At 38.2% G+C, this 26,421-nt stretch overlaps 2 protein-coding genes across 2 annotated transcripts in view; one reads left to right on the top strand and one right to left on the bottom strand.

Annotated features, from left to right (window-relative positions):
- NT5DC1 (5'-nucleotidase domain containing 1) overlaps positions 1 to 26,421 on the bottom strand; it is a 396,716-nt gene that overhangs the window by 181,863 nt on the left and 188,432 nt on the right. The gene's annotated exons all lie outside the window — the stretch shown is intronic.
- The window catches only part of COL10A1 (collagen type X alpha 1 chain), a 113,724-nt gene continuing 112,146 nt past the window's right edge, over positions 24,844 to 26,421 (top strand). Inside the window, exon 1 of the mRNA XM_063443499.1 lies at positions 24,844 to 25,041. The gene's annotated coding sequence lies outside the window, so the exon portion shown is untranslated. The remainder of the gene's footprint in view (positions 25,042 to 26,421) is intronic.

Below are 26,421 nucleotides of genomic sequence, written 5' to 3' on the forward strand. Positions count from 1 at the left end.
ATGGGACATGGGCACAGCGTAAAAATTGAAAGTTGGAAAAAAAAATGGAATGGCTGTGTCCCAAATGTGCCCCTCCGATGTACACATATACCTGGCAAAGGTACATACGGGGGTATTTTTGTACTCAGCAGACATAGCTGAGCAACATATGAAGTATTATACAGTGGTAGTACACATAAGGTTTGCAAAATATACTGTGCAAACTCACTTTGTGTGTCAAAAAGGCAGAAAAAACGCTTATTACCACTACACCTGGTACAAGCTAGCGGAAAAATGATCCCACGCTAAGGTTCAAAATATGCCTTTTGAAATACCCTGGGATGTCTTCTTTAAGAAATGGTATGGCTTTATGGGGTATTTGGATTATATAGCCTGGTAAAATACTCTAAAATGGGACATGGGCACAGCGTAAAAATTGAAAGTTGGAAAAAAAAATGGAATGGCTGTGTCCCAAATGTGCCCCTCCGATGTCCACATATACCTGGCAAAGGTACATACGGGGGTATTTTTGTACTCAGCAGACATAGCTGAGCAACATATGAAGTATTATACAGTGGTAGTACACATATGGTTTGCAAAATATACTGTGCAAACTCACTTTGTGCGTCAAAAAGGCAGAAAAAAACGCTTATTACCACTACACCTGGTACATGCTAGCGGAAAAATGATCCCACGCTAAGGTTCAAAATATGCCTTTTGAAATACCCTGGGGTGTCTACTTTAAGAAATGGTAGGCCTTTGTGGGGTAGTTTGAATTTAAAACCTGCGAAGATGCTTGGAAATTGCACTTAGGCCCGGCGTCAAAATTCAAAGTTCGGTAAAAACTGATATGGCTTGGTCTCCTATATGGCACTGTAGCTTCACGAAATAGTGCCATAGACATACAATGGGGGTGTCCTTTTACTCAGAAGACTTAGCTGAGCATAATTTGGGGGGTTTGAGCTTAGTGGCACATATGAAATATACAAAATGCCCAGCAAAAATGCAATCCGTATGTAAAAAATGCACAAAATTATTTTTTACCACATACTTTGGCATGTAATGGTAAAAAAATGGGGGCATGTTAAGGCACAATATGCACCTTATGACATACCCTGGGGTGTCTACTTTTACAAATGGTAGGCCTTTGTGGGGTTTTTTTGAACAGTCAAACTGTTATAATACCCCAAATGGAAGCATAGGCTCATTAAATCCGTCTCTCAAAATTCTACTGTTAATACTGAAAAGGACAGGTCTCCTGTATGGCACTGTAGCTTCACGAAATAGTGCCATAGACATACAATGGGGGTGTCCTTTTACTCAGAAGACTTAGCTGTGCATAATTTGGGGGGTTTGAACTTAGTGGCACATATGAAATATACAAAATGCCCAGCAAAAATGCAATCCGTATGTAAAAAATGCACAAAATTATTTTTTACCACATACTTTGGCATGTAATGGTAAAAAAATGGGGGCATGTTAAGGCACAATATGCACCTTATGACATACCCTGGGGTGTCTACTTTTACAAATGGTAGGCCTTTGTGGGGTTTTTTTGAACAGTCAAACTGTTATAATACCCCAAATGGAAGCATAGGCTCATTAAATCCGTCTCTCAAAATTCTACTGTGAATACTGAAAAGGACAGGTCTCCTATATGGCACTGTAGCTTCACGAAATAGTGCCAAAGACATACAATGGGGGTACCGTTGTACTCAGCAGAAGTAACTGAACACATAATAAAACTTTGTACAGGAATAGCACACACCAACTTTACAAAATACACATGAGAAGTTCTTTGTTATAAGTTTGTGTGCGAAAACCCCCAAAAAACACAATTTTACTCCAATATTTAGCAGAGGTTGGCGGTAAAATGGCTACGTAGAAAGTGTCAAAACAACCTTAGGTAAATAGCCTGTGGTGTCTACTTTATATAAATATATACTTTTGTGTGGCAATTTTGTTTTCTTTTATGGCTATAAAGCTTACAAGACAAACATACCAAATTCTAAAATCGCCCCATATTAAAAGTTTATTTTACTCCTTGTGCTTTGTGACCTGTAACTACCAAAAAAAACTGAAAATCCCAGACACATTATATATTCTGTAAATCAGAACAACTAAATGAATTTATTTTTAATTACTTTCCTTAACCTGCACTAATTAGGCACACATTATTATTGCAAAAACTGTAAAAAAAATCCAATTTTTTCATTTTTTTTGCATTTTTCTGTATTTTTTTTATAATAAATAAGCATGTATATATATATATGTTACATCAAATGAAAGCCCTTTCTGTCCTTTAAAAAACGGTATATAATATGCGTCGGTGCAATAAATTAGTCAAATGCAAATTGCAGTTGAACGCAAACAGCAAAAAATGCAAAAAATGCCGTTGTCACAAAGTGAAAGACAAGCTTCCGAAGCTCTGTCCTTAAGGGGTTAAGGCACCAAAATTTCAGTGATGAAAGGGTTAAAGTTTCTTGATAATATCAGTTGGCGCATATGTTGTAATAACAAAACCAGTTTTATCTACAGTTCCCCATGTACTGTCTAAAATATTACATCAAGTTTACAATCCCTTGGGTAACATTATCCACTTTTAGTGCATCAGGTGTTTTTTGTTTTCAATATTTTTTTATTTTAGCAGCTGTTTACATACATAAAGGTGCCAAAGCTAGCAGCGCACAACAGAATTAATGCTTAATAAATCAGTAAAACACATATTCGTATTACTTTCTTAAATAATTATGCTATTTTTAATTTTACTCAGTGCAAAAAAAATTCTGTAGTTTTCCTTCATTAAAGCGGCTCTGTTTCCCTACACTTAAACATAGAATGTGACAGCAGATAAGAACCATTCGGCCCATCTAGTCTGCCCAATAACTTACTTAACTTTAAGCTGTCCCTCTCCTCTTCCTTACTCCAAATCAATGTTTGTTACTTCCTTTACTTACTTTCTTTAGTTACTTCCTTTACTTACTTTCTCAATCTATTCCTCCTAAAATACAAAAGGCAAAGAGTATGGACTACTTTGGCTTATGTGTTTTATCTCCACTTGACAAAACTGACAAAAGACCGAGCTACTTTTGTCAAGTTTTGCCACTTCCCTCAGCAGTCGCCAACGATGGCTGGTGGAATAAGGTATTGTCTCGTTCATCACAAAACAGTATCTGTGGACGGACTTGCGCAATCATCCATAAATCTCAGTGCTGCACATTCATGCACGCGCAAGACTACAGAATTAACCATTGTTTTTTCATTTTTACAGATAAGCATCCTTAAACATTTCAGAACAGCCAAAACCATGACCACACACACACCCGAACCCCTAAAAATTCAAGTTTCCCTCTTTGTTCATTTATTGTCCATTTGAAATGTTGGGATGTATTGGGAATGCTATGTTACCATCAAAAATTATTAGAGATGTACATGGGTGAAAAATTAGTTTGTTCCTTAAGTTCGAATATCAGTTTGTCTGAAATTTGGAAAGGATTGATTCAGAACAAAACAAAATTCGGGAAAAATGTGCAATTGAAACAAAATGCAGATGACATTATTCCAAAGGATACCAAATAAGGCCGCTGTTAGCAGTTAGCGCCGTAATTTGTTATATCCTTAAAAATAGTAATCATACACAAGGGTACCAAATTAAGGAGCCTAATACTAAACAGTTGAAAATGCAAACATTTTAATTTTTGTAATTGTGATTTCAGTTGCTTAGCAGATAAGTCCATAATTTGGTACCCTTCATTTTGGCAATTCCATGTAAGAATAGCATAGGGTTCATTTTGCTGTTTCAGTTGCTCAATAGATTTGTTTTTAATTTGCAATCCTGATTCTTTCCAAACATTTTTTTTTTTTTTATATTTGGTAAGTTACCATTATTTTGCCAAAAAGTCTAAGCCTTGCATTGTACATAAAAATAGACAAACAAAACAAGTGCTTTAAGAAGACACAATTGAAAACATTACACATCTGGCTACCCGATCTGTAAAGACAATCCATGAAAACTGGATGTTCAATCAATTAACACAAAAAAAAAAAAAAAAAAAATGAACCCCATCCCCACCCCCGCCCCCAACAAAAAATTATAAAAACAACTTCTGAGATGCAATCTTGGTAGGGCAGATGTGACAGTTTTGTATACATATTCTTCTTCTGTCACAAAAATATAACCAAACTTTAAGTGCCAACTACAAGCCCTAAGCCTTGTAGGCACTAAAACCACCTTAGCAATTAGAATTTGTTCCATACCAACATTCATGGATACCAGCAACACACCAACCTCTTAACCGGTGTTTAAGAAAAAGCATAAGTTTGTGTGAAACAGACCAAAAAAAACAAAAAAACAAACACTTTGCTATTACAGCACCCTGCTATCTTACTTCAATCTCTCCATCAATAATGTGATTGCCTTTTCAATAATTGTCTGGAAACCTAAGTTCAAGATGTCAAGCCCACATCCATTCAGGTGAATACCATCTTCTTGGAGAAAAGCAGCATTCTCACATTCTAAATCTCAATGCCGTATAACAAGCCCACCAACTGTAGTTACATGCCTTGACACATTTATATTAACCTTTCTCCGACACCTCTCCATGGCTTTTTTACACCGGCTATCAGGCCATTCCTGACTGGGAATTATTTCAGACCAAACTAAAACTAAGTTAGGGTGCATAGACAAACACTTATATTACCAAGATCATTACCCCCTGCATGAACCAAGAGGACAACTGGACCAACTACCTTACGAATCTTCACACATTCAGTCAATATGTCAGTTCCCAAGAGATTTTTTTGTGCCCTGCCAATGAACATTAGGAACCTCTTGATAAAACCCTAAATTTGTTCCATACGACTGCTCCTCAGCATGTATCTGTGCATCACATACAATGGAGTCCCTAACAATATACACAGAAACCGGAGGACAATTTAAACTTCCCTCATTGCGTGGCACCTGAACCAGTGGCTTCTACTCTAAGGAAGAGGTTTCTTTCAAAGTGGGAGATCCCGTTCCAGATACACCCTGTACTAATTCAGTCTTTTGTGTTACTTCTGCAGCATGATGTGCAGAGTCATCTTCATTGAAGGGGAAAACACGGACATGCTCTTCCAGATCACATTCTGTGGATGTAACTGTAGACACATCAGAACACTCAATTAGTGCTAGTGAAGTGGCACTTGGACTTACACACTGGAGACCATCTTTTACGGATGATGTGGCATCCTCAGCACTCTCCAGGATGACACTTAATGAGCCTGCAGCTTGTTCAATTCCCCCTTTCTGGGAAGTACCAGTCAATGACTCTGTTTCAGCTAAGGCAATGCGTTTAGCATCTGTGCCTCGGCATGGATAATGCTTTCTCTTGGTAGCCAGAGTCGGAGAATGAGCTTGCTGGTCCAATGTTATTTGGCCTTGACTTGGTTCAGAAATTGACTCCAAACTTTAACAGTCCTTCTCACTCATCACTTCTTGCTCCTTCATAGTAGTGTCACACGTATCAGGTCCCTTTTGACTAGTTTTGGCACCATCTAAGATCTCAGTCAGCCAGGCACCTCCATCTTTCTGAGCTACTTTACGGACCCTATTCAGAAGGCGCTCTAACTCGTTATCAGAAAGAGCAGCCTGTTCCTTTGCCTTAATGCTTGCTGAAACACATAGGTGTCCTTAGACTCTGTGCTTCCTGAAACAGATGGGGTTTCTTTTTTCACAGTGCTTGTTGAACCAGGCAGCTTTGATTTTTTATTAGTGCTTTCTGAATCATAACACTTTCTTTTTTTATAAGTACTTTCCAGATCCATGATTGTATTAGATTAATTTTCCTTGTGCCTTTTTCCATTGAAATGATAATTTAGATCCAAAGCAGAACTACACTTGACGTTACAGATCTCACACTTGTACAACAAACACTCTTCATAACGGCCAGTTCTATAAGACATCTTCCACTTTATTTCCTGCAAGCCGGATCCGGGAAACAGGCACAGAGCGGTGCCCTCGGCTGCCAGTGATACACGGACACACAGCATGCAATGACCGATTCTTTCCAAATTTGTTAGTTTTTGATTCATTATTGTAGTAAAGAATTCGGAAATTCGGATGCTTCAGAATTGCCAAATTCGTCAGAATTCTTACATTTATTTTTGAATGGAAAGAATTGCACATGTCTAAAAAAAATTATTCATACAGCTATAAAACACCGGTTTTAGCGTGTCAGTCACAACAAGGCCACTAGTAACCTCTCTATATCAAAAATACAGAGGATAGCAGAATATATTCAGCCAAAAAAAAAAAAAGCCTTTCTCAAGGGACAGGCGTGAGCCAATGTGACATGAAATTGTTAAAATGTTAAATTCAGTAATACTCCGTCTGGAGTGAACAAAACACATGCCACACTAACTACAAAGGAAAAAGATCATGATGTGACTGCCCTCAAAGAACATTTTGTTTTTAATTAAATAAAAGTAAAGTCATAGTCTAAGAATCTTACCACAGATTCTATGACAAGATCACAACTTCCACCTGCCAAATTGCACCTTTGCCAGAGTTTGTACAAGGATTTGTACATTTGGCATTGATTTATTATGTTGGTATATTTATCCAGTCTATCTTCAGGAATTCTAAATATAATTAAACATTTTTTTCATATACTGTTTAAAGCAACTTGTGTTACATCTGTTGGCAAACACAACACACAATGTTTGTGTTTCCTACCTACAAATACAATTAATTTTAAAATCAAACTTAACTAACATACCACTGCTGTTAGTAAGTGATTTTTATTACTGTATCTCTAATTTTCACAATTTGAACTTAGCAGTTTTTTGTTTTGTTTTTTTAAATCCTACCACCCTTTACTCCAGCAACTAAGCATGGGCTGAAGGAGTGGCTTTTGCCCATTTCTAAACATCCAAGCTTGTGGCCAGGACTTTAAACAACCCTGATATAATGTTTCCTTCAAATCCCCTAATCCAAAGGAGGAGAGGCAACTTATTTCCCCAGTCACACACACTTTCCCCTCCATGCAACTTGGAGGGTTTAAAATTTGAAAGCTCCTTGGTCAGAAGGAGCTTTTTTATATACCTATGCCGTTTTGAGGCATTCATCCTATGAAGAGTGATTGGTTTGATTTCATAGTCAACCAAGCACAATGTATCCCTATGCAGATATATCTACTGCAGAATGATATATTTTAGGATGTCAAAGGGCTTGCCCAAGAGGAAAGCTGCCTTGGAATGCTAGACACATATAAATACTCCTACTGCCTGGGAAGTTCAGAATTTTTATAGACTTCAGCCATCGGGTTGTAAGATCAGGATGATTTGTCATCATGGAAATATTTTATGTTATATATTAGGTGCTTGTTTTTGATTTGTTTGTTGTTTTTTGGCTGCATTACACATTTATGATTTCTAAAATTTCAAGATGCAGTCTTGAAGCAAATTGCTGGAAGACAAGTTTAAAACCTTTTTTTATTTGTATTAGATTAGATCCCATCAGAAGGATGAAGTACATAGTTTTATTAAAATAAATAGAGGAGCTGCTGGAGAAAATCTCACTTTGCATCTGACTTCCTCCACTATAAATTTATGCTAAGCTCCTACAGCCTGGTTCTCTCCGCTGCAAAAGTATACTACTTTAACACCCTCATAAGTACACTGTCCCATCAACCCAAACACCTATTTCACACTTTTGATGCTCTTCTTCGCCCTTTTACTCCCCCTCTTTCTACCACCTTGCCCGCCACAAACTTTGCATCTCACTTCACTGAGAAGATCTCTACAGTCAGAGAAGAGATCGCTAATCTCTCTCCTTCCCCTACCAATACATCGCCCAACCCCACTCCCTCCACCATTCTACACTCATTCGCACCTGCTACAGCAGAAGAGATTCGTGCTCTGCTCCGGTCCTCACCTGTTCCCTCGATCCTATTCCCTCGCATCTCATCCGCACTTTGTCTCCCTCTCACTAAAATCTTCAATCTCCCCCTTTCCTCTGGCACATTTCCCTCTCCCTTCAAACATGCAACTGTAACCCCAATTCTGAAAAAGCCTTGACCACAACTCCCCATTCAACTACCGCCCTATCTCGCTATTGCCATATGCCTCCAAGATACTTCAGACTGACTGACTTTCTCGAATCCAACTCTCTGCTTGACCCCCTTCAGTCTGGATTCCGCGCTGGTCATTCTGTCGAAAGGCTGTGACCAAAGTATCCAGCGATTTAATCGCTGCTAAATCTCATGGTCATTACTCTATCCTAATTCTCCTTGATCTTTCTGCTGCCTTTGACACTATTGATCATCAACAGCTGCTTTGCATTATCTGTAATTTTGGTATACGGGATACTGCTCTCTCCTGGTGCTCCCCGTACCTCTCCCAGCGATCTTTCAGTGTTTCTTTCTCTGACTCTGTCTCTTTCCCCCAACCACTCTCTGTCAGCATCCCCCAATGCCTTGGGAATCTCATCAGCTCCTTTGGCTTCCGTTATCATTTCTATGCGGATGACACGCAAATCTACCTGTCCTCTCCTGATCTCTCTCCACCCATCTTGACTCGTGTCTCTGACTGCCTCTCTTCGATCTCCAACTGGATGGCTGCTCACTTCCTTAAACTCAACCTGTCCAAAACAGAACTTCTGGTCTTTCCTCCCTCAAGTGTTACTACTTCTGTGTCTGTCTCCCTCCAAGTCAACGGCGCTAACATCACCTCTACCTCACAGGCTCGCTGCCTGGGTGTTCTTTTTGACTCCAACCTCTCCTTCACCCCTCATATGCAATCAACCACCAAATCCTGTCGCTTCCATCTCAAAAACATAGCGCGCATTCGCCCCTATTTAACCCCAGATGCGGCTAAGGTGCTGGTTCATGCTCTTGTTCTCTCTCACCTTCTCAGTGGTCTTACATGTTCCCAGAATGCACCGCTGCAATCTATAATGAATGCAGCCGCAGGGCTCATTTTCCTGTCCGCTCGTCCCTCCCACGCCTCCCCACTCTGTCAGTCTCTGCACTGGCTTCCAGTTAAATATAGGGCTCAATTTAAAATGCTTGCTTACAAGTCCCTACATAATGCTGCTCCAACCTACCTATCCTCCCTAATACACAAGTATGTCCCGTCGAGGCCCCTACGCTCTGCCAAAGACCTACGTCTATCCTCTGTCCGTACTCCCACCTCTGATGCTCGCCTCCAAGATTTCTCAAGGGCTGCACCTCTTCTGTGGAACGCCCTTCCCTTCTCCGTAAGACTTTCACCCAGTCTCCACTCATTCAAAAAATCATTGAAAACTCACTTCTTCAAGAAAGCATATCAATTAAACTGTAAGCAGGTTTTTATCCCCCACACCCATGACACCTCTCCTGCAACTGTCAAAAATTATCTACTAAGCCCTCAATGAATACTTTTCTAACAACCTACTTCGTACCCCTACTTTTACCCTGTGTGTCACTATGCCCCACTCCCTCTAGAATGTAAGCTCATTGAGCAGGGCCCTCCACCTCTCAGTTCCTGTGCGTCCAATTGTCTGGTTAATATTACATGTCTGTTAGTCCACCCAATGTACAGCGCTACGGAATGTGTTGGCGCTATATAAATAATAAAATAATAATAATATCCAGCTTGGGGATGTCCAGCTTCTTTACTGAGGCAAGGCAGTTATAAGAATTGTTATATTAAGATTCATATTCGTATCAATCAACATAGCAATTATTGGACAAGAGGATTTAAGGAACCTATGTCCACTATAAAAAATTGCCTATCAACTCACAGGACAGGGGTGGAGGGTGACATAGGGACTATTCATTTGGTCTCTACCCAGTTATGGCTTCCCTCCACCCCACGGTAGACCATGGTGGATGAAAGGGTAGAGAACATTTATTTTTCTTTCCTACCCAATAATCTTGAGGAGCAGGTAGAATTTGATTTAAAACCTCACATTTGCCATCTTTGAAATGGGAGTACGAGATCCACTTGTCCCTAACAGGATTAATGTTAGGGTCTCAGAAACCCCATAAGTTAACTTTTTTTCGGTATCACAAAAGAGAACAGCTCATAACACTTTCCTCCACTTTGGCATAAAAGTGAAAATTACATAGAGACTGATACAGAGAACAGAAAAGAGTGACAAAGGCAGAGTGTGGCACAGAAGAAAAAAGAATGATGTGGAAAAAGTGATGTTGAGAAAGGGACAGATGGAGTGCTACATATTGAGAGACTTGTCTTGACTGCATACTATGAGCCAGCTTCTGCCTTAAAGTAAAAGGTGGGGTAAACAAAGAGGTCCTAAGAGAAGATTTCAAAGTCTGTGATTGCGAGAGAATGAGTAGTGGGCTTGTACGGTAAGTAAAAATAGACCTGCACTGTGAATGTTTACATGGTGTGTTCAATAAAAACATGGCAACATTTCATTCTTTGTGTGTTATTAGTTTAAGCAGACTGTGATTGTCTATTGTTGTAACTTAGATGATGACCAGATCACATTTTATGACCAATTTGTGCAGAAATCCATATCATTCCAAAGGGTTCACATACTTTTTCTTGCAATTGTATATAAACAAGTTTGGGAGAACATTGTTCAAAAAATGAGATGCCCCACCAGATATATGATACATAAGGATGGGTGTTTTCTACCTTAGCTCTATAAGATTCTGCAAATAAGCCAATCAGCACAATGCCCATGAGATTCTTTACCCAACACTGCACCACATGATCAAGAATCTTAACAACACACTAACATGCCCACATGTATTAATGCATGTATTCAAAGTCCCACTTGCATGTTCTAAAAAGGATAAAGCTAATCTAGTTCAAAATAAAAGATATTAGTTAAACATCTATAAGAAGGTTATACTGAAAAAGTTTATTCTGGATAAGTTTGGAGACATGATATTAGACACTTCGACCACAAAGCATTCCTGGCAGAGGCGTTCTCACACGATTTCTAAAGAATAAACTTCAAAAATGTTATTGGCATTGAACTGCTCATACCAGCCAGATATTTAATGTACTGTATGTTTCTCCATAAAAAAGTGATTCCTTTGCTAGTCATGAGTAGATGTTAAGATGCTACAGACATTTTTACTTTAGGTCAACAAAGCAGAAAAGAGCTGCTTAACATAAAACATTCTGTAACTATTCAGCATTCTTATGCAAATTGAAGAATTAGCCAAGATGAGTTTAGAGCAAATGCATTTATTTTGATTGTAAATGCAGACTATGTCCAATTACTGGTCTAGTGGCATGTCAATCAGAGCTTTGTAGACCAGATTTTAAAGATCCCAACTTAACCACAAAATTAATTCTTATTGTTCTTAGCGTTTTGTGAAACAAACCAGCTTTTGTAATTTTAGTTCTAGACATTAACACGTCAAATATCATGAACGGTTTGGTGTCTGATGGTCCTTATTTTCTTATAGCAGCTGTCACATTTTTGTGCGATGCTACTGAAAAAAATAGGAAAGGAAGTGTCTGAAACAGCAAATTTCCACTTCAATTTTGAGTTTTATAAAATTAGCACTGAAGGTTTTACTATCAACAATGAGTGATCATTTTGTTAGGAAAATAAGAACACAACAATAAATATACACAATTACCCCGGACCCACAGACCTGTGCGTAGACGACGCCGAATCCCATTAACAGGGATTCACCCCCCGCACATGTAGGTTACAAACCATACACACGATGGAACACCCACGGTTATTAACATCATAGACACCGCGGCACACCAGCCAGACATACACCTTATGTCATTCATGCATTGTTTCTATAGGCTGGAGTCTTTATGTTTGATGAGAAGTAATATCTAAAATGTGCGACACATCATGCCACAACCTAACATGTATATACCGTATATACTCGAGTATAAGCCGAGTTTTTCAGCACATTTTTTGAGCTGAAAAACCCCAACTCGGCTTATACTCGAGTCAATTGTCTGTATTATGGCAATTTGCATTGCCATAATACAGACAGGGGCTGTGGGGGCTGCAGAGAGATGTTACTTACCTTTCCTGCAGCTCCTGTCAGCTCTCTCCTCCTCCGCCGGTCCGTTCAGCTCTTCTGTCAGCTCACAGTGTAAATCTCGCGAGAGCCGCGGCTCTCGCGAGATTTACACTGGGAGCTGACCGAGGTGCTGAACGGACCGGCAGAGGAGGAGAGAGCTGACAGGAGCTGCAGGAAGGTAAGTAGCATCTCTCTGCAGCCCCCACAGCCCCCTCCTACACAGTGCCCATCCACTAGACCACCAGGGAAGGAGAGCCCCCCTCCCTGGCCAGCTAGCAAGCAGGGAGGGGGGACGAAAAAATGCATATATATTAATAATAATAAAAAAAAAATAAAAAGAATAAAATAAAAATAATAATTAAATAAATAATAATAATAAATAAATAATAATAATAAAAAAATGTAATGAAACAAAAAAAATATTAAAATAATAATTAAAAAATAAAAATGCCCACCCCCCACCAAGGCTCTGCATCACACTCTGCATTACACACACACATACACACACTGCATTCACACACACACACACTGCACTCATACACACACACACTGCATTCATACACACACACTGCATTCATACACACACACTGTATTCATACACACACACAGCATTCATACACACACACAGCATTCATACACACACACAGCATTCATACACACACACTGTATTCATACACACACACTGTATTCATACACACACACAGCATTCTCATACACACAGCATTCTCATACACACAGCATTCTCATACACACACACTGCACTCATACACACAACATTCATACACACACACAGCATTCATACACACACACTGCACTCATACACACAGCATTCTCATACACACACACACTGCACTCATACACACAGCATTCATACACACACACTGCACTCATACACACACACTGCATTCATACACACACACTGCACTCATACACACACACTGCACTCATACACAGCATTCTCATACACACACACTGCATTCATATACACAGCATTCTCATACACACACACTGCATTCATATACACAGCATTCTCATACACACACACTGCATTCATATACACAGCATTCTCATATACACACACACTGCATTCATATACACAGCATTCTCATATACACACACACTGCATTCATATACACACACTGCATTCATATACACACTGCATTCATATACACAGCATTCTCATATACACACACACTGCATTCATATACACACACTGCATTCATATACACACTGCATTCTCATACACACACTGCATTCATTATATACACACACTGTAAATAAATATTCAATTAATATAATTTTTTAAGGATCTAATTTTATTTAGAAATTTACTAGTAGCTGCTGCATTTCCCACCATAGTCTTATACTCGAGTCAATAAGTTTTCCCAGTTTTTTGGGGTAAAATTAGGGGCCTCGGCTTATATTCGGGTCGGCTTATACGGGTATTCGCTTTTGTATACGCTGTTGTGGCGTCCTGACACTGTTATGTACCTACCCGCACAACGAAAAATAAAGAACTAAAATAAATAAATAAATAAATATACACAATTGTGCAGTGCAAGATGGTGGGTGAGGTTTCATTTTATTTAACCCCTTAAGGACACATGACATGTGTGACATGTCATGATTCCCTTTTATTCCAGAAGTTTGGTCCTTAAGGGGTTAAACTGTCACTAATAGCATTATTACAAACTGCTCATGCTGCCAATAGTCATCACAATCCTTGCCTTTCTACATTAAAAAGATCCTAGCATCAGATCCTAACATTGTGAAAAAAAAAAAACAACAACTTAAAAGAACACTCCAGACCCCTAAAGCAAGCTGAAGTGCTTTACATGTGAAACATGTGTTCTCTTTTCTCAATTCACAAAAAGCTCAGATTTCAAAAGAAAATTGGCAATTTTATAACTTAACCTTGTTACACCCCCCCTTGCTGTCAATCAGACAACCGGTCCTTTTATTTCCTGGTTGGTTAATTTGGTGGAGCTAAACTCAAGAGGCAGCAATTAATCAAAGTACCTGCCTTGTAAAGACTTCCTGCATTGGGTAGTCTGTATTTGGATAGCCACAGAAAATCTGACCTGGGGAAGTGTTGTGTGTGATACCTAGTGACCCAACACGCAGTGAATATGATAATAGACTAGGTAATGTTTACCGGTCCTTAGAATGGTCGGGTTATACGTTATTAGAATAGAGAATGTCAGGGACAAGCAGAGAGTCAGGGAAGCGAAAAAAAAACAACAGTAGACACAGAAATACAATGCACTCTTGGGAACTGTAAACAGAAACCACAACAGGACAATGATCCATTCCCTGAATTGATAACCACATCCCCAAAACATTTGAATTCAAACATTTTGGCAGGCTGTGACGTCATCGGCGTCATGATGTCAGCACGTACGTGCTGCATCATAAAAATGGGCGGAGTTACAGCATCCAGCGGCGGAATCGTTTCAGACATGAGACGATTCTCCTTCCTGTACCTCCCCAGGCTGATAACAGTCTGGGCAACGCAAGGTATTGTGAGAGGAAGAAGGCTATGGATCAAGAGGTCTGCATCTTTTGCAAGCTGTTTTTAGATATACTGCCACATAATTAAATGTATACAGATGGAGGTACATCGTTTTTTCCAATTTCCCCGAACATAGACATGCACACCAGAGCAGGGAATTTCTTAAATCTATGTTCGGGGAAATTTCCCTGAACATAGATTAGAGGGATTCCCTGCGCTGATGCATTCGTCTATGTTCAGAGAAATTTCCCCTAACATTGACAATGGTACCAGCACAGGGAATCCCTAAACTCCTCACTTACTGACCAATTCGTTCTACGACCAGGTAATAAGAACAGAACCCGGTCGGTAAGTGAGGAGTAGATATGCATAGGGTGAACAAGGACTGAGGGTAGGGGGTAAGAATAACATATCACATTTCAAAGATTCATCTAACTCTAAGTTCCGAACCTTGAACTTGATTGTCATTATAAAAGGCACTGTAATTGTACCTCTCTGCACTCAATGCAACAACGTTATAGCTTGCAATTTTAAACTACATGGGTGGTGATATAATTCATGTTATTTCCCATAACAAATTAATACACAGAACATGCACACGAAAACATACACACACACACACACTCTCTCTCACATGTGTGAATTTCAAAATGTAGTACAGATGTTGAAGATTTTATTAGTGAAGTCTTAGATATTCATGGCTCAGCTAGTTAAAAATTTGTTTCCACCTCTAATCCATCAACTGAGCATTATTTCCCATTAAATAAGTCTGCAAACATTAAGCTATGTGGACCCTTATACATTAATATGCTTTGTCAACCAACATGCTTCCTGTTACAAGGGCTTTGATGGAAATAAGAAATGGCTTATAGCCAACTTAAAAATATTGTGTTCTTGGTTTCTTTTTTTTAAATCGATAAATTACAAAATATCAGCATTGGTTACTTTCTAACAAAGTATATTAATGTATCTTTATCTGCCCACTCAATATATATATATATATTTTTTTTTATTACACAGGCCAGGGATCTCTAATTCATATCATTACCGTGTTGTATGCTTTTGGTCATTAAAATGTAAGCAGATAGCCATTAGTTTACATGTTTATTTTTATTTTTTGGTTTTGTGCAAATGGTGATCCACACAAGACTATCATCAATGAGAGAATTCAGACTCCTATTTCTAATTCCTTTATTTAAAATAATGCAATGAGAGAGCTACGTCATCTAAGTGTCCTATAAGAAGTGTGCTAATAGGGGTGGTCCACCCTGGTTGTCCGATGATGGGGGGGAGGGGGACATGCATAGAGCCTTATGCCGGATCAGGCACTTTCCCATTGGTGAATTGCAAGTATGGGGGCATTTGTGGCAGGTGATGTCTTGTCAGCGGCTGTGAAGTAGGCCCTGCGAGGGCTGCTAGGATCTCTCTGCACCAATTTCCCTCTTACATCCTGTGCTGTTGCTAGAGCAGGTATAAAATGTCACCCCACCCCAACATCAGTAGAGACTCATCCCAGCAGCAAGCCACTGGCTCCCAGAGATGGGTTTTCACTCCAGCTCCACCTTTATACTTTGTAGATAAGAAAATGGAGGCTGTCAGATCTGTGAACCCCCAAATGAAATAAAACTAAAATTAACTGTGTGCATATAAGTCTCTGTGTGTGTATATATTATATATATATATATATATATATATATATATATATATATATATATATATATATATTTGAATGTATGTGTGTATATTATTATTATTATTATTATTGCCATTTATATAGCGCCAACAGATTCCGTAGCGCTTTACAATATTTTGAGAGGGGGGGATGTAACAATAAATAAGACAATTACAAGAAAACTTACAGGAATAATAGGTTGAAGAGGACCCTGCTCAAATGAGCTTACAGTCTACAGGAGGTGGGGTATTAGAAACATTAGGATAGGAAATATCAAGTAGGAGTGAAGCAGAGCTGGAGGAGAGAGCAAAGCACTATCCCATAGGAGAGCAAGAGACAGGTATGTAAGGGAGAGATTACTCTGGGAGGCCATACGCTTTCCTGAAGAGATGGGATTTAAGGCCCTTCTTAAATGATTGAAGACTAGGGGAGAGTCTGATGGCAGTAGGCAAGTTATTCCATAGGAGAGGAGCCGCCCGTGAGAGGTCCTGCAAGCGTGAGTTGGCCGTACGGGTGCGAGCAGCGGTCAGGAGGTGGTCGCGGGCAGAGCGGAGGGTACGAGGAGGGGCATACCTCTGGATCAGTGAAGAGATATAAGAGGGGCTGGAATTGTTCAGTGCTTTAAATGTATGGGTTAGCACTTTGAATTGACTCCTATAGGATACAGGGAGCCAATGTAAGGACTGGCAGAGGGGTGAGGTGTGAGAGGACCGACTGGATAGGAAAATCAGTCTAGCTGCAGCATTCATTACAGACTGTAGCGGGGCAGTACGGCTTTTGGGGAGACCAATCAGGAGAGGGTTACAGTAATCCATGCGGGAAATTACTAGAGCATGGACAAGCTCCTTGGTAGCATCTTGCGTAAGAAAGGGGCGGATGCGGGCTATGTTTTTGAGTTGGAACCTACAGGACTTGGCAACAAACTGGATGTGAGACTCAAAGGTGAGACCAGAGTCAAGTATGACGCCAAGACAGCGCGCTTGTAGGGATGGACTCATGTGGATATCACTGACTTGAAGGGAGAGTGAGAGAGGAGGATCAGTATTAGGAGGAGGAAAGACAAGGAGTTCAGTTTTAGACAGGTTAAGTTTGAGAAAGCGTGACGACATCCAGTCAGAGATGGAAGAGAGGCAAGCAGTGACACGTTGCAGGACGGCCGGGGAGAGGTCCGGTGAGGAGAGGTATATCTGAGTGTCATCAGCGTACATGAATATTTATGTATGTGAATGTATACATGATTGTGAGTATGTTTGTGTAATTTCCCTAACGCAAAGGGGTTTGTGAGTGCATAGTGAAAAAAAAATTCTACAGTTAAAGAGGGTTTCCGAAATACAATTCAATCCAGGCTGCTATAAAACCTTAGGCTGTATTCATCCTACACTTATAGATGGGACACTCACATTTGTCAAATAAACTGTAGATTTCTGACTAAAACAAATGATTTGCTTCCTGGATTTTACAGACCTAAATATTATACCTTTAGCATATATTGGTAGTGGTCTGTATTTCAAAAAAAAAAAAAAAAACACTACTAGCTGTGCTTTTTATTTTATTTGCTGTTACCATGATTTACTAAGCAATGTAAGCAAATCACGGATACTAAATCACTTACGCTGAGAAGTCTTTATAAAGATATGCAACATTTACTATCATGGCTCACAGCCTGGCTTCTGAGAGTAATTGCTCAAATAAATATGTCTTACTGATATAAATAAGGTTTGCAAAAAACTAAAATAACAGGTGTAAGCCTGTGAATAATGGCTGCTAAAAGTGGAACATTGCCCCCTCCCCCAGAGTATTACTATTTATAATTGAAAAAAAAAAAAAAAAAAAAACACATACTGGCGATTGTGAGACCCCAGCATGTATACACAGACACACAGCAACATTACCAATTTGATTTCTACAGCAGTGAAAAGATTAATGAACACAAATTATGTTAGAATGGAATTATTCTGATTTCCTATAAATCATGTTAAAAGTGAGACCCTTTTGGAAAGTTATTTTTGAGGAATGTATAAGAATGTATATTCTGAGAATCAACCCCAGGACACCTCAAACCTGGTATGCTATTGTGCATATTTGCACATCACAGCTAATCATTTTTAAAGGTTTCTTTGTTTTATCTTTTTATCGAAAACTGTTGACATTAATAAATCAGTATGAAGTCTTAACTTTCTCTTTTACAATTACATAAACCAGCTGTGTTCTCTCTCTTGAGCATGACACATTTTAATTTTGTTATATTTTAAGAATTTTATTGAAAAAAAAAAGCAGTTTTTTTGATGGAAATGGCTAAGCTAATGGAAGTCTGGTGTTGTCAAAAGTTGTCAAAATCCAGAGGACGCAGATATGACTAATCGTTTGGAGCACTACAATATTCCCATTTAACTCAGTTCTTCAGCCAGATATTTATATAAACTATATAAAAAAATATTATAGACTTCAATCAAAAAACAGTCGTTGGTAGTAATTGAAAACTCACAGACTGGTGAAAGAGAGCTGCTGGAAAGAATTGTGACTGTCTACGAGGTCTTCAGGCCAAGAATCATGGTTTGAAAACCACAGGTCTAAGAGAAACATTAGCTTGTTAGATTCACAGTTACATGTCAAAAGTAAAATTTAGTATATAAATAGTATTAGGTTGTTTAGACAGCCTTCTAATAAGAAGTTTACATTCACATTGGAACTTATTTTACCAGTAATATACATTGCCCAGGCTAACTTACAGGAATAGATGTCATCGGCAGAATGGAACAGATAACCACAGTGTAATATAGTGCTTCAATGCACTATATTTTAGCTTAACATGAAGTTCAATAATCTGCTAGAACTGCTATTAAAAAGGTGGATCTGCCTATACCATATATTAAAGTGTTCACACATGCATGGTTTAGTCTGCTAGAAATGTGTGGGAGTTACACTCTTGGGCAGCAGGTGCTATTTGCTTCTCTTGATAACGATATGCCAAGAAGTGGTGTGGATGAGATATAGACATTGCAACTCTTTTTCCTAACAACTCTTACAGCCTATTCTTACGGAGAGAGAGAGGCAGACATAAGGACTGTAAGCCACTAATTACATCTGCTTTCTGTGTAATTTCTACCAACCTCAGGACATGTATGTCCCAGTGCTGCGCAAAGATTAAAAGTACCCTAACTCTAGCCAGAACCCTAGCCAGAAAAATAACTTCAAATAATTGTGTAAGATAAAAATCTTCAAAGATGAAAGTAGGCATGTCCAAAATTCACAAAATAACTAGTTTTATTTGAAAACAAATATTAAAACCAAATACAATATAAAAACACTAACGGGGGACATATGAGGGAATGGGACATATGGAGGGGCGGAGAGGAGGGAATGAGACATGTAGAAGGGTTTTGTTTGCTGACATATGTTCTGTTGTGACAATTATTCAATGGTATTACTAGAGAAGTACATACAATGCCATGTTTAATGTTTGCTTTTTTTGTAATTTTGTTTCTTATCACAAAATTGTTGCCATCTTGCTTTTGGCCAGTTTTCAGATTCTCTTGGGTGATTGATGTTGTAGTCCTTTATTCAAAAAACACTTTTGATAAACTACAAATTGGCAACATTAAATTTGATGGCATAAAATGGTATTGAAAACAACCCACACAAGAGAAGACTTTTAGCTAAGGAGGCAAGATCTTAGGGGGAAGATATATTTTGTGTCCAGGAAAACCCACATTAAAAGTGATAACTGACGCAATATTATGCTTAATTTCCCATTACAGTACCATTATAAATATTAAACTGAAGTGAGAGGAGTTTCCATATTGTTTAATAAGAATGTGGCCCACTTGACTGAGAAGATAGTCATTGATGAGGAAAGAATATTTATTATTTGGGTTAAGATAATAAATAATGTCACTTACACAATTGTAAATGTGTATTTCTCAAATTCAAACCAATTGAAATACTTAAGGAGACTTCCTAATAGGATTTTGAAAATGACTATGAAGATTGAGTGACTAAGAAGGAAGATTCTAGTTTGGTTGATGGCTGCTCTACAGATAGGCTAGCTAACGTTTGCTCTGGTATCTGCATACTAATGGATTGTATGATGCTTGGAGGGTATTGCACGAGGGAGAGAGCAACACATATTCAAAAATTGACTATTTTATAGTGGATGAGAAAATATTGTTAATGGTTACTAAAACAGAAGTTTTTTTTATATGTCATGGTCTGACCATGCACCAATTGTACTTTATTTGTCTCAGTGTTTCCAGTCAACACCAGATTGTGCCTGAAAACGTCATGATAATTTGTGTTGGATTTGGAAAATAAATAATTAGCTAAAAGAGTTATCACACAATAATAATAAATGACGGCCATGAGGTTTCTGGTGGGGTGGTATGGAATTCTCATAAGGCTGTGTTTAAGAGGCCATTTTATTCAAAAAGCATCTTACTTGAAGAAAAAATAAAATCTAAAATTTTAAGGGAGAGGGAAGGAGACCTATACAATTTAAATTTGGCAAATACATTTGGTCCATGATAAAAGACTTAAAAAAGAAAATAAAAGTGAGTCAATTGGAAAAAAAAAGCCTTCATGCTGACTCAAGCAGATTTATTATTCAAAAGGAAATAAAGGCCTCCTCCCTTTTGATGTCCAAACTCAGCCATAATGTGGCGCAATCACGGATTGCATGTTAGGTGATGATGGTAAAAAGATTACACACCCAGTAAAAATCACTAACCAATTCACTAAATATTAGGCACAACATAATTTGGCTTCTGATCCTAAAACTCAAAAACCTACTTTGAAAAAAATTAAAGGCATTTTTTTAGATAAAACTAATCTACCCCACATTTCCTGTGAATAATTGGATTATCTGAATTCAAGCATATGCCAACAAGTTGTAATAGACGGTATCAAGAAAATACCAGGAGGTAAAGCACCAGGCCCAGATGGCCTCATGATGATTATAAAACCTTTTCACATATACTTTAGCCACATCTGACAAACTTTATAACCTATTCTGGTCTGAGGGGAGGATGCCAGGGAGTGTTTGTGTGCACAAATTATCATCCGGGGAAAAAAAATCAAGATCGCCGTCCAACCAATCACTGTCCAACCAACAGAACCCCAGAAATCTGTAGATTGATTAAATGCCATTTTAAAATAATTTGGAGAGGTTTCATTTTATAAGCTCAAGACGGGTAAGACACCAGCTATCGAATACACATACCATGGTATAATCTGGATGATCTGAAGTTACATTTTGATTTTAATTGGAGAGACTCATATATATAGATTATTTGGGAAATAAACTATGCAAAAACTTAAATAGTATGTGTCATGATCTGCTCTGCTCTGATGTCTGGACTTGGCTTCTGGTATCCAGTACACTCTTTGCTATTCTTGCTTCGTTTTCCTTGTTTTTTTGGTTTTCTAGTCTGTCTGGTTTTCTTTATGCTGGGATTTCTGGGTTCATTCCTATAGTTTGTCCCTGGATTTCCCAGTCTCCAGGTTTCCTTTAAATGTTTAGTTTTATGTTGCCACACCCGTTTGTTTTCCATCATTCCTTTCTGTTTCAGAGTCCTGCAGGCAGCTGCTCAAAGCCTCTGCCCTTTCTTGCAGGTAAGTGCTGTATATGTCTACTTAGGATGTTTTAGTATACATTAGGCAGTGTAGGACCTGCCAGATATGGGGTACATTGGCGTTGTTGGCAGGCTTATGCTATGTATGATCATATAGTGTGACTAAATCCCCATGATTTTCATATGTAGTACTTAGTTATTTCTCCTCTTGTTTTGCTATCTTGTCTTATTTTAGTTTGTATACCCAGCCCATGTACAGTCCTGTCCAGTCATGCCCATGTTATGTTCATGTTTTCCTCATGTCTTGTGTATATGTTCTGGGTTTAGCTTACTATCCTTCTCTGGTTCTGGGTTCTATTAGTTCTGTCTTGTTTTCATGTTTGGTGCCTATCTCTAGTCTAGCCTTGTTTCTAGTACTGGATACAATCTTGCTGCAGAGCCTCCCTATTAAGCTCCTGGGAGGTCTGCTTAATTTCCAAGCTCCTAGTTCCTGGTATCCGCTGAAGCTGATTCAGGGTATTGGTATGTGGCTGCACAAACGCTGGTGCTCAACACCAGGGGGCGTGCGGCAATCAAAACTAATTCAAAATGTACATTTTTTTTTATGGGAAATTCTTTAATGTCCTTTGATAAATTAAAAGAGAAATTTGTAAACTAAGAGATAACTACCTTATGGACAGGCTAACAGCACAGGTCAGGAACACTACCAACACTTTACATAAAGTATGGGATCTGTGGAAACAATACAACACTTACCTCCCCACAGAGGAACAGGGATACTCCAACAGCACCCAACCATAGCTTACTAGGGACCACAACAGTGAACCTACACTACAACAGTCCAACATAAATTTAGCAACCAGAGGCTCACAACCAGATGATAGGGCTCTGTTCGGCCAAGAAACCCCACATATACACCTGCTAATAAGTGCTTAACGCACCCCACCATCCTAGATCACAACGAGATAAGCAAACATTAAATATAGGTCACCAACAGTAATAATCTCACAGATATATCACGCCCTAGATACAACACCGTAAAGCACATAAAAAGAGGGCATCAAAGCAGAGGGAAACTCTGGGGGTGGAGGGCGTTGATTGCCCATCTCCCGGCCTCGGGGTTCACGGCTTTCAGCCCACAAAGGAACCATGGCCGCGTCGCTTTCGGAGAGGCCTGGGATGGGGGGGGGAGGCAGGGAGTGGGACTGGGAATATTGGTAGATTCATACATATCGAAGAAAAATGTCAGATTCTCTGATAAGTGTTGAAAGAATTGCGGATTAATAGGTTCTTTGTCACACATTCTGGTGTACTGCCTAAAATTAACTAAATATTGGAAGGACATACACAAGTTAACTCAAAAGGTTAATTCTACAATTTCAGTGCTCAATTCAGAATTGGCCCTGTCCCAAAATTTCCTGAAAACATTGAAAAGATTAACAGGATCATAATAGGACACATTCTAATTGCAGCTATCCCAGTTATCCCCAGACATTGGCAGTAATCAGCTATTCCATCTTTTAAAGAGGTATTACACTCTGTACTAGAAAACAATTGTTATGAATTGGTTACAAGACAATCTTCTTCATTACTAAACCTTGCTTATTATTGGGATATGTGGGGAAAAGACATCAAGAAAATGAATAGGTTTTAATTGTTATTTATATAATGCGGAAACCAATTGTAAATTGTAAACAGATCCAATCACTATGATATGTTACTCTGGTAAATTATATAATATAGTACTACTAAAGTACTAAAGAAAACAATGTTAAAATATATGCTCACAGACTTGAGTTGCAATTTAGTATATAAGATGGGTACCCGCCTCCCCCTTTTTTTTTTCTACCTCCCCCAAAGTATTATATTTTGTTACTTTGTATAATTGAATATGTTTATTTTTTTTCTATGTAAAAATTGTACATCTTTTCTTTCTCAATAAAGGAATATTTTAAATGAATAGTATGCCTTTGTTGCATAAATATAAGTAAATACCTGTTTTTTGTGCATCTTCTGTTTTAACCTTCCTCCATGAGGGCAGAACAGTCATCTTGACAGGGTTGCTCCAAGCAGCATGATATGATTTACTTACCGATATTAACTCCTTTGCTACCATAGGTATGACTCCACCTTAGGCTGTGTCATGAGGCGTCATCAACCAGCCCAAAACAAGAGTTCTGGGCTGGGTAATATCAGTTCTGAGCAAATTTCTTTGCACAGGCACTCATTCAATGGCTAAGAGCATCCGGATTATTGACTTTCGGCACAAGCCAGACATTGTAAACCTGCTTACATCAGAGAACTGGCGTCCGCCAGGATCAGATAAGAAAACCATTTGAATACCGGGGAATATCGCCTGGGTACTCATACCAGCATAACCACTACAGCAGGCTATAGTGGTTATGATCGTTGGAATAACTCGTTAAGTCATCTGTGGTCAGTAGCACAGCTAACATGGCCAAAGATCATGCACAAATTGTGGCTAAATCTCAGTGTGTATTTTGGAATGCCTTGTACATATGCAGGATTTATGAAAATACTCTAGCTCTTGGTTCCCCCCTATGGTCTTTGATTAGATTAATGGTGCTCCTCACCAAAGGGTCTTGCCACACAGACCAAGAGTTGCCTAAGAGATATACTGAGAAGTGTAATTTACTTATATTTGTGCTTTATGATATAATAATCAGAGGATGCAATCTTGTATTTTAAATAGAAAATAATAAACTTTTTCCTTTAAAAAGAAAAAAAACTGAAACAAAAGGATTAGACAAATAGAAGATAAAAAAAAATTGTCATATTTTGTGCAAGATATATAAATAATTTTGATTTATTAATTAGAAACATTTAGGAATGTAGTTTCCAAGCCACACTGATCCAACCCCAGTATAAAGACACTGCCAAGATAAATGTCATAGTCTTCCTTAATTTAACACATGGGATCAGATGTATGAAAAACCAATTCTCCTTCCACAGCTCAAAAAAAAAAAAAAAAAAAAGTGCCTTACAGCTGGGAAACAAAGAAATGATTTTCTCCTGGAAATGAATCAGAAGACACACCATCATTCGGTAGCCAGGATATAATTCAACTGAGCTTGGTATATATAAAAAAAAAATGTTCAAAATCTATCATATAAACATTGTTTAAGAGAAAACTGCATTCCTTAACAGAGCTTTCAAATCAGAGTGCAGGCTATGTTGATGCTCACAGCTAGAGAACAGGCAGCATCAATGTGAAGGGGAGTTGGTGATGACATGTACAGCTAAGTCACAAATAGGAACTCATCCCTAGGAATTACCTTCATTCTACAAATAAAGGTAGGAACAAATATACTTTGTGGGCTTTTCTATCATTACACTATTTACAGATTTTTAGAACTAATGGGCAATTACAGACATAATTTGAAGCAGCAAAGCTTCAATTATCTTCACATAATAGTCTGCACAGGTAGTGCAGCACAGTTACTGCAATGGAATGTGTAAAATAAATAACTGGAATATTTGAAATATTTTTTATTAGATTTTTTTTTTTTTTACTTTTATTTATTTTTTCCTAGTAAACACTTTTGTACTACCATAGCAGTATACAAATGGTTAAACGTAAGACTTCAAGAAAAATTATGTCTGGTTAGGTAATCAGTCAAACAGGGAAAAGGAATGACAGGAATCTTTGCTTACAGTCTCTGGGTAGAAGGGTCTAACGGGTCCTAGGAGAAATAACGTGATCCACTTTACCAGCGGTACATTTAACAATACCACAATTGTATAAGAAAGGAGACTAGCATACTTAATGCATTTGAAACATGTTTGTTATTTAAAGATTTTGTGGTCCTGTCTAAACAAATAATACATTAAAAATGTGCCGAAGTGCAGTTTGGCAGTTGGCGTGTTTTACCTTGAAAGTAAAATATTCTATGGAATGGGTTTGCCCACTTACTGAATTTCTCTGACTCGAGGCCTGAAAAATGTTTAAATTACTTTAGCATGAAACACATGAAAGTTGTTAGGAAGAAAGGACAGTGAAAGTAGGAAATTATGAACCTGCTGTTAGAATATGCTGACAATTTTCAAAACGGTTTTATTTCATATGATCTTGCCTCGTCACACATAATAGTGTCGAAGAAAACTGTGTATATTTTAACAGCAATCTTTTTATTTTTGTTTGTGTGGTCTTGCCTGCAAGTGTATGTATGAAAAATGAAATAAAAAAAATGAAATTAGCGAATTAAATCAGCTAATGGTTACTGAATATTTATTTCTACTTTGTGTTTCAAAGTATTGAGAAGTAATTATTAATGATCTTGTTTCATGTGTAAAATGTCAGTTAATGCATATCAAAGTGAAAATTATTTTGCACATCATTAGATATAAAATTGACATTATAATTGATCATTGACAAGTACCTTAAAAATCTATTTTAAATTACCTTAACTTGGCAGCATATTGCTGTTGGACTAGTCTTACGAGGCAAATTACTAGTTGTACTTCGTATCTTAAGCTTAAACCATTTTCATGTGCCAGGGGTGAGAAACAAATAGGGATGGGAAATAAATGCATATGTTTACATAACAATATGATAATACAGCAACGTTTAATTTTACAGGAAATAATTTTAAAAACCCTTCTTAGGTGGCATGTATATAATTTATAGAAGAATGATATACAATATGTTTTCTCCATAAAATCGAAGGATACACT

This window comes from Pelobates fuscus, chromosome 2 (assembly GCF_036172605.1).
Source record: "Pelobates fuscus isolate aPelFus1 chromosome 2, aPelFus1.pri, whole genome shotgun sequence".
Taxonomy (NCBI): domain Eukaryota; kingdom Metazoa; phylum Chordata; class Amphibia; order Anura; family Pelobatidae; genus Pelobates; species Pelobates fuscus.